Below are 6,308 nucleotides of genomic sequence, written 5' to 3' on the forward strand. Positions count from 1 at the left end.
AGGACAACCCCAGAGGGCAGAGAAGAGGAAGACATCTTGTGAAGCCAAGTAATTAATTTGTGATATTACAATTTAACTGTTGGGCTGACAGGATGGACCAGCACCCAAGCCTCCAATCCATCTCGCCTGGGTTAGAACCTCAGCCAAGCTATAAAACTATCATCTCGGTGTTTCACAGGTAGGGCGCTTCACAATGTGTGTGCCAAATCTTGGATGGACGATAAACTGGGCATCCTGTCTGCCGGCATTAGTTGGTGGACGTTAACGATCCCACGGATTCCTTCGCGAAGAGTAGGCGAGCTGTCGCCAACACCATGAACAAATTCTAAATTCCTGCCATAACCTACAGGGGGCACATCAGTGGCACAGCCATGCTTCCAGCAATGATACAACCAGCAGCCACTTGTTGCATACTAAATGAATGAATGGAAAGAAATCATTGCTGGGAGAGTTGAAAAGCAACGATTAGGTCTGAAGTCATTGGGCAGCATGAGACAGACACTGATTATACAGGGTGTTTCAAAAGAAACAATCCACTGAACTAAATACTTATCAAATGTTTCATGTGTTTGTTAATGTTAAAATTAAAAAGTATGCTGTTAGTAGGGAAAGAATACTGGTTCTGGCTCACTTTTCCCCATGTAAATGAATGGGGGATTTTCAGCCATGAAATTTTTCTTTTTTTTCCCCTAAAAAATAAATCCCCTTTTTAGCCCAAGGTATATTTATTTGTCTCCCCTTTTAACCTGGAGCCTGGTGTTGGCTTAGTGGTTAGGGTGGCGGCTTGGGATCCCAGGGTCCTGAGTTCAAATCCCGTTGGCTGCTGAATTAACACCAGGGGGTTGACTCAGCCTGCCATCCTTCCGAGGTCGGCGAAATGAGTGCCAGTGTACTGGTCCCGGTGTATGCCCCGGTTAGAATAGGTGTACCATATCCCTGTGTGTCGTAAGAGGCGACCAGGGTTGGTGTCAGGAAGGGCATCCGGCCATAAAACATTGCCTCAAGAAAAAGCCAAACCCCTGCACAGCAGGGAAAAATGGCTGTAAAAACGGTCATTTTTTTATTTCCCCTTTTAACCGAGGGGCTCTCTATTCAAATAGCCCATACAACAAGATAAAGATTTGTTAAAGGTGATTCTAAAGAAATATCTGAAACGCCTAAGCCCCGGGGCACTCTCTATTCAAATAACCCATACAACAAGATAAAGATTTGTTAAAGGTGATTCGAAAGAAATATCTGAAACGCCTAAGCCTCGGGGCACTCTTTATCAAATAACCAATGCATATTGTTTAGCTCACTCATTGAACCTATAAACATTTGTTCATTCTCAAATTCCTTCAATAGTTTAATTTTCTTTGCACAATAATCCCCATCTAAAATATTGAAAAACAAAACATTTGAATCTTTATATTTTTTAAGATACCCCTTTTGTGCCATTACGAAATGATAAACTTTTCTTAATGATCTCATCTGGCCACCGCCCGAGTTGCAAATCATTTTTGTACATAAACCATGCCAGAAAAAAAGTTTTGTTTCAAATGTTTTCAGTTCATGCCGTGAAAATGAGGAAGTGTTTTTTTGACACGGCCGTGCTGTGTGAATGAGGAAGTGGTTTTGGACTGTCATGCTGTGAAAAAATAGGAACTATTCTGTGAGACAAGGTCTCGTGTTTATATTTTATCTCAGAACACGAACTGAAAACATTTGATTCAAAACTTTTATGGCGTGGTTTATGTCCAAAAACGATTTGCAACTCGGGCGGTGGCCAGATGAGATCATTAAGAGAAGCTTGTCATTTCCTGTGCCCACACCCAATGATTAAGCAATTTCCTCATCGTTGCTTTATAAGCGGTTCGCCAGACAAAGTTTCTGCCAGACGGGATTTTCATTTTTACAACTGAGGCATGGACGATATTTCTTCCGATGAAGCCAACAGCCCACTCACTACAGAGTTGGTAAGTTTGTGTATGCTTTTCTCTTTGAACGATGAAGCAAATGATTATTAATTAAATCATGATAATTCTGATATATATATATTTTTTCCCTGACAGGGCATTGGAAGAAATTGAGTTCACATATCACGACGTGGTTCATGAAATTAATACTCTTATTGAAGAGATCAATGATTTTAGAAGAGAATTGAAAGACATTTTCAATGAGTGGCATGAAGTCTTATCACGTCCTCTCATCTCGAAGGAATTAAACCAATGGTGAGACACGTGTGTGTGCCTCTCTCTCTGTCTGTCTTTCTACCTACCTCTCTCTGCTCTTATTGAAGAGGCCAATGATTTATAATGACTGGTCTCTGATCTCGAATGAATTAAACCAATGGTGAGGCACGTGTGTGTGTGTGTCTATGTGTGTGTGTATGTGTGTGTGTGTGCGTGTGTGTGTGTGTGTGTTGCTTTCCCTGTCTGTCTCTTCATCTATACCCTTGACTTATTTTTTTTTCAGCACTATCGCACAACATCAGCTGTTGAAGCAATCTTGTACAACACATGATTTTCTGGAGGTAAATATTTCTGAATTATTATTAATATCACTCGTACAACACATGATTTTCTGGAGGTAAATATTTCTGAATTATTATTAATATCACTCTCTCTTTAGAATGTCGCCTTATGTTGGTTGCATCATTAGTTTGGACGTGGTTTTGTCAGTACACTGGAATTCATTTTATTGACCTTGAAAGGATGACAGGCTCCTGGTGTGTTAATTCAGTGGTCAACGAGGCTTATTCATATTACCATGTAATTATCTTTATAGAACCTAATTATTATCCACTTTTTGTTTCAAAACAGAATATGGTGTCTGAGTTTCGAAATCACAAGGCATCTGAAGAAGATTGCTGGGAAAGATTGTACATTCTCGCAAATGAATATTTAATATTTTCAATATTAATAAATTATATTTGTTTTGTTTACAATTACTTGATTCTGAATTACAAGAAAAGAATAAAAGAGATGTAAAGGGGGGGTTGGGGGGGAGGGGGGTAGGTGCGCTCCCCAATGACCCATCACCCCCTCATCCCATCCCTCCCCTCCCCATGTGTGTGTGTGGGGAAGGGTGGGGGGTGGGATGAGGGAGGTGGTGGGTCAAAGGTGGGGGCGCACAGGGGGATGAGGGGGGTGGGGCTTGTGTGGGCGGGGCTTGTGTGGGCGGGGCTTCGGTGGGGGCTTGTGTGGGTGGGGTGTGTGTGGGAGGGGCTTGTGTGGGCGGGGTGTGTGTGTGTGGGTGGGGCTTGTGTGGGTGGGGCTTGTGTGGGCGGGGGTTTATGTGGGTGGAGCTTGTGTGGGAGGGGTTGATGTGTGTGGAGTTTTTGTGTGGAGCTTGTGTAGGCAGGGCTTATGTGGGAGGGGTTTATGTGGGCAGGGTTTATATGGGCAGGGGTTTATGTGGGTGGAGCTTGTGTGGGAGGGGTGAATGTGGATGAGGCTTATGTGGATAAATGGATGGGTGGAGAGATGGGGGATGGGTGGATGAGTGGAGCTTGTGTGGATGGGTGGATAATTTTTTAATTAAATAAACATGTTGTGTGTGTGGGGAACTAATTAACTAATCACTAATTATGTGAATATGATGAATATGGGTGGAGCTTGTGTGGGGTTTGTGTGTGTGGAGCTTGTGTGGAGTTTTTGTGTGGAGGTTGTGTGGAGCTTGTGTGGGGTTTGTGTGGGGTTTGTGTGGGCGGGGCTTCGGTGGGAGGGGCGTGTGTGGGCGGAGTCAAAAAGGGGCGGAGTCAAAAATTTCAATTTATTGGAGCTTGTGGGGGTGTGTGGTGGGGTTTGTGTGGGGTTTGTGTGGGCGGGGCTTGTGTGGGCGGGGGCTTGTGTGGGTGGAGCCAAAAGGGGCGGAGTCAAAAAATTTCAATTTATCTTTGTCTTTTGTAATTCCTGTGAATAAAATGAACCTAAAATCTCTTCCCCTTCCAAATCATATATCTTACAAGTCCAAGGAACCGTATCTATTACATCAACAATTTTAAAAATCTCGTTGGTCCATCTTTTCGTATAACCTTTTTCAAAATGAGATTTCCACCTATATATTCTTACGATATCACCAACTTTGAACTTAGGTTTTCTGACATTAATCTCTTTTTCATATTTTAATTTTGTAAATGTTTCTGATGGCTTCATATTTGTTGACGTGTGAATCGTGTCATTGTACTTATCCACAATATCTTGAATAAAAGATGACCATTGTTGTGAACCGAGTTGTGTGAATTTTTTATATAGTCTCTCTTTTAAGGTACGATTAAAACGTTCAACAACAACTGCCTTCCCTTCATTAAAGGTACTGTATAATGTAATACTGTTATTTTTTAGAAAATTCATAAATGTCTTGTTATAAAACTCCCTACCCTCATCAGTCCACAATTTTTTAGGTTTTCTCTTACTTTTATTAAATATCTGTTGGAAGGCTAACATAAGAGTATTACCTGTTTTGTTTTTTAATGGTACAACCCACGCATATCTACTCCTCAAATCAATAACGGTTAAAGCATACTTGTACCCCTTATCATTATTAAGTTCAATCAAATCAGCAGACCAGATATAATCAACTTCCTTGGAATAAACTTTCCTTCTCTGAAACTTTGTGAATATTGGTTTATGTAATTCATCAGCTAATTGCTCTTCAGTCTTAATGGCATCATTAGAGCCTATAAGTTTTTTGAATTTCCAAGTCCAAGTTTCAATTTAGCACTAATCATCTTCTTCACGATGAACCTATCAACTTTTTCTCTCAAGGTTGGATTTTGTATCAGAGACAAATTATACAACATTTCTCTATCGGCTTCATGCTTTTCTTGCAACGTTGTGGTATTCCCATAATCAATATCGTGTCTCATGCACACTTCATCAACTCTATTGATAGGCTTACTCCAGGATTTAGGATTGTCTGCCTCATCTAATCTTTTATCCAAGTTTGTGCCTGGGCCACAGAAAGAATACCCTGGAAGATGTAATTCCCCTGGTATTCCAGTAGTTGTAAATTTACTTCCTGATAAAAACTTTTGTATATCTCCTCCTAGTTTGTGTTGGGAGATAAATTGATTTTTTTTTGAACCACACACCGAACATATACCTTTTTGTATAACCCTGTTATTTTTACTTTTAATATATGAAATATTTTTAGTATTAGTTTTCTTTTTACATTTGAGACAATAACTCATTTATTTATGAGAAAAATTCCTGCAGAGTGCAAAACCTTTTTAGTTTCCAACATGCACATTTGAATCTTAATTTTTAAAACATAAAGAATCCTTAGAAATGCCTTCACTCTCTCCCCCATTTATTTAAGAAAAAAAATAAAAATGAAAAACTTGAATTAAAATACCTGTCTTCTCGATGTCAATAGTCTTGTCGAAAGTATTGTAAATAGACTTATCAATTCTTTGTTTTCCTCCTCGGTGGGTTGAGTTATTTTCTGTAATACCCCTAATCTTTTTTTAATCTCACTGGTTTCCATATTTTGATATTTATTTTGTCTCGCTCTTTCCTCCCTCTCCTCCTTCTCTTTCTTCTCCCTCTCCTCCCTCTCCTTCTCTTTCTTCTCCCTCTCCTCCCTCTCTCTCTTCTCTCTCTCCTCCCTCTCTCTCTTCTCTCTTTCCTCCCTCTCTCTTCTCCCTCTCCTCCTTCTCTCTCTTCTCTTTTTCCTCCTTCTCTTTCTTCTCCCTCTTCTCCTTTTCCTCCTCTTCCCTCTCTTCTTCAACTCCTTCCTCATCCCTTACTATCCTTGAATCGCTTACACCCCATAGAATATTACACATATATTCATCAGGATTTCTTGTTATTCCTGTATCCAAAATAATTTTTTTACAACAGGAAACCAATAAAATTTCTTTTGAATTTCTAAAAGAGCCTTACCTTTTCTTAACTTTATAATTTTTTCATTATTTAACATTCTAATTAAATCTAAAGTTGTCGGTTTATCAACATCAGCATAATGCCAATCTTTTATTGAAAATACCTCATTCTTATGTTGTAGAACATATTTATTAAAATACCGAATACCCTTTTCTTGAAGGTATGCTTGGACACAGAAATGATAATTTTCTTGAAGCCTTCTTGCTGTCATTTATGTATTAGAAATATATGTTAGAACAATATTATGGCACGAAACACCTCCCCATCTTCCCATAGTTAAATCATTTTGTATTTCCTTACTTATTATATATAATCCTGTTTTTTCTGTTTTCATGAGATAAACAAGGGCAAAACCATTATTATATTTACCCTTATTAAATTCTTTTATTTGTTGTTTACTAATCGTAGCCCCACAAAACTCATTCTCGATACCAAGTGGAT

General features: G+C 39.3%; 1 long non-coding RNA gene across 1 annotated transcript; it reads left to right on the plus strand.

Moving 5' to 3' along the window:
• Positions 1-566: 566 nt before the first annotated feature.
• On the plus strand, positions 567-2,957 carry LOC147014149 (uncharacterized). The gene is made up of 3 exons (XR_015050661.1): positions 567-2,210; positions 2,455-2,512; positions 2,802-2,957. It is a non-coding gene; the product is annotated as an uncharacterized LOC147014149 (long non-coding RNA).
• Positions 2,958-6,308: the final 3,351 nt, after the last annotated feature.

This window comes from Eptatretus burgeri, chromosome 13, assembly GCF_056783735.1.
Source record: "Eptatretus burgeri isolate ZD-2024b chromosome 13, Ebu_testis_v1, whole genome shotgun sequence".
NCBI classification, from domain to species: Eukaryota; Metazoa; Chordata; class Myxini; order Myxiniformes; family Myxinidae; genus Eptatretus; species Eptatretus burgeri.